Source organism: Octopus bimaculoides, chromosome 5, assembly GCF_001194135.2.
Source record: "Octopus bimaculoides isolate UCB-OBI-ISO-001 chromosome 5, ASM119413v2, whole genome shotgun sequence".
In the NCBI taxonomy this organism is placed as follows: domain Eukaryota; kingdom Metazoa; phylum Mollusca; class Cephalopoda; order Octopoda; family Octopodidae; genus Octopus; species Octopus bimaculoides.
The window spans coordinates 49,875,210-49,878,969 of NC_068985.1; positions in this window are offsets into that span (position 1 = coordinate 49,875,210).

Genomic DNA, 3,760 nt, shown 5'->3' on the forward strand with positions numbered 1-3,760 from the left:
GGTTAGAGTTAGGGTTAGGGTTAAAGCAAATTTAAAATGAAAAAAGCAAATAAAACGAAGAATCGTTTGTTTATGTAGTCGGCACTTAATGTATATCGGCTGAATGGACGTCAGTGATTGGTTGAAATTATCGAAATAAGACAATTTTTTACATGAAATAAATTCGAATACAAAAATATTTTTCTGTTCTATAACACAAAATAGATAAGTATACGAAGTTTGAAAGTCTTTCGGTACCAAAAACACTACGTAAAACATTAATGAAAAATGTGGCCCCCGTTTTAAAAAAGATCCAACTCCGGACATTGAACATATAACAGTCGTCTGCTATAAGATGTCATTACAGTACTAACCACAAGGCACAATCCTTGTTGCGGTGTAGTGACATGTGTGCCTTAATGACTCAGAGAACTGTACCAGCGGAGCACAAATTCCAGGTGGGGCACCCCATGCTGGATATAGGTCAAAGGAAAGAGGCCAGACTACTTTGGACCACTCCTTCCCAAAGGAAAAAAAAAATTACAGAAGTATTGATGACAATTCGAAACGAACAAGACTTGGGACAAGAAGGCCTTTCCTCGAGGAAATATGTGAAGCGGGACATTGAGGTAGAGCTGAAAACGCAGGGATCCAACTGGAGAGATGCAGACAAAAAACAGCCCAAAGTCAAGAACAGAGGAGAAAAATAGTCGATAATCTATGCTTAAGTAAAGGGCTAAGTAAGTAAGTAACCACGGGAGCAGACGGTCTCGAAGCATTGATAGATCTAGATGGTGTCTGCAATACACACGAAACTGAGTCTACCAAAGTTAGAATCCATGAAGCGCTAATAATGGTTGGACAAAATAAAGATGTCATGGTTCTGCTTCAAAGATACTGGAAGGCCTTGGTGTTAAGCACAACGTTAGTGAAATGGACAGTATAATCCATTTGTGATATTGTGACATGGATGCTGGCGACGAATGATCTGTCGATGAATTGACCTGGCGATGAATAAACAGCACGAAACCCACCAGATGCATTAGATGTTATGGTATCAAATTTAAAAGACGTAATTGTCGTAATGGTTAAAGTAGTAACTGTGATCTTCTCTCGGAGACTGAAGCACCGTTAGTTACAGCAGCTTTTGTTGGAATCAGAGATTCCAACGATCGGAGATTGCTTTACTTCTGCAATGTTCACTGACTCAATCGAGTTGTTATGCATTGCACAAAGAAATATCTACATCTCTTGAAACCAATAACGTGAATGTCATAGAATTTCAAGATCCCAGATGTCAATTCTTGCATTTGTTGTGGATTTAACATCTCGTTTAGCTCATTTGTGATAATTTTCTGTTAAAATATACTGCCTTTGTTTCAGTTTATTTTGAAAATAATGAAGGAATCTATCTAAATAACTTCATTTCCCTTTGAAGTATATAAATATATTTTGTTTGGATTTGTAATTATATTTTCATGCTTAATAAACTGTAACGGTGGAGGCGCAATGGCCCAGTGGTTAGGGCAGCGGACTCGCAGTCATAGGATCGCGGTTTCGATTCCCAGACCGGGCGTTGTGAGTGTTTATTGAACGAAAACACATAAAGCTCCACGAGGCTCCGGCAGGGAGTGGTGGCGAACCCTGCTGTACTCTTTCACCACAACTTTCTCTCACTCTTACTTCTTGTTTCTGTTGTGCCTGTAATTCAAAGGGCCAGCCTTGTCACGCTGAATATCCCCGAGAACTACGTTAAGGGTACACGTGTCTGTGGAGTGCTCAGCCACTTGCACGTTAATTTCACGAGCAGGCTGTTCCGTTGATCGGATCAACTGGAACCCTCGACGTCGTAAGCGACGGAGTGCCAACAACAACAAACTGTAACAACCACAAATTTAAGCTTCCAGAAAGTGAAACAATGCATTACTAAATGAATACAATTTACTTTACTTAGAAAATTAATGCAACTATTATAAAATATTTGTGTTCTTTGTAGTCGCAGTCGCAAGATCTTGGGTTCCATTCCTAGACCGGGCGTAGCATTCTTGAGTAAAACACTTCATTTCACGTTGCTGTACGATCGCTTTGATGTCTGGCGTGTGGCACACCATGCACCTGTACAGACAATGTCGATTTAGTGAAAGGAGGGAGCTAATGTGAGATTGCTCAACAAGAAATTGCAGTTCTATATTTAACAGATGAAGAATTGTGTGCATTATTTACATTATTTACATTCGACAGATATTTGTCCTCATCTTGTTTGTTGTTAACAACGTTTCGGCTGATATACCATCCAGCCTTCTTCAGGTGTCTTGGGGAAATTTCGAACCTGCGTTCTCATTCCTAAGGTACTCGGTCGTATGTCTCTCTCTTTATCCTCTGGTACATATGTATAATTCCAGGCTTCTGAACGGGGTCGTTATTAGATAGTTTCACCACGTGAATCCACGACCATCTAAAATGGTAACCCCGACGTAGAACACGCATTCCTTTCCGTAGTTCAGGACCATCTAAAATTGGTGACCCGACGTAGAACATGCACCACATCATCTAAAATGGTAGCCCTAACGTTCTAGATCACAATTCCTTCAATAATGTTTTAAACTTCGACAAGAATTAGCTTCGATTGAAGGCACCTTCATCATACTTAATTGTTAGTTCCACATGTAAAGAAGTCTAATTTTCATTTACAGCAATTAAATGGACAACACTGGATATAGCGAGAACAGGATTGGTGCAAGGACGTCCACATGCTTCTCACCAGTTTTTACCTCAAATGATGGTAATGCCGATCCCTTTGACAGCACCGAACACTCTATATTGTCATGAAGAGAGTGAATGATAAAAAGGAATTTTGGTGGAATGAAAACTTTCTAAGGTATTTTCCACGGTACTTTACGGCATATGCTGTAAAAAAGGTTGGATCAAACCAAAAAGTGTGTTGATTTGTGGTGTTCTTAGGATGATTTTTTCTTGCAGTTGACAGGTGGCAAAAATCTTATCTGCTGTGCTACATCCACGATGAAATCTGTTCTGTGATGCAAGGCGTACAGATTGGTGGGAGACGTTCTAACAATCTTATTAGAATGTCCCCTACCAATAGCCGAATTTGTATTCCTTGTGAACATTTTCTCAGCAATCGAGAGTCGAAAATCTCCTACAATTGTCAATCGCTCGATCTCTTTACTTGAAAATTGTCACGATTGGGCCATGTTTGAAGTCAGATTGAATTTGATTTCGTCATACTAATCCCAATTATCAGCTTTTTGAAATCCAAGAAATTCAGAAGAGACATCATGACTTAATTTGCAATTCACCTTATGACGATGGATCCTGGATCGATGAAAGATGTTCCTGGAAAACTTCTTACGCATCAGGATCTTTAAGCTTTCCCACACAGATACATTTTGGTAGGGTTTCATTGTTAGTCTGTCTGTATATAGGATGTCATTTAAAGTTTTGCTTTAACAAATGCATGACCTGACCAACAGTCTGTGTTATAGGGAGTTAGATTTGTTATTCGTCTGACGTCTCATGTTTCAATGTGGTTCGTCTGAGTTCTTTGTTTTCGTTGTTGTTCTGAATGACTGGGGTAGTAAAATGTCATTGATATATATGGCGGACATGACTTTTGTTTATTAACACATCGAACTTTCGGTGAGTGCGTTCTTTGTATGTAATTGAATAATAAATGTAATAATTAAATTGTACAACTCGTTGTCCTTTCTCTGCGAGTCTCCCGAGAGGAATACAACAGTCTGCCTCTTTAAAGGAATGCACG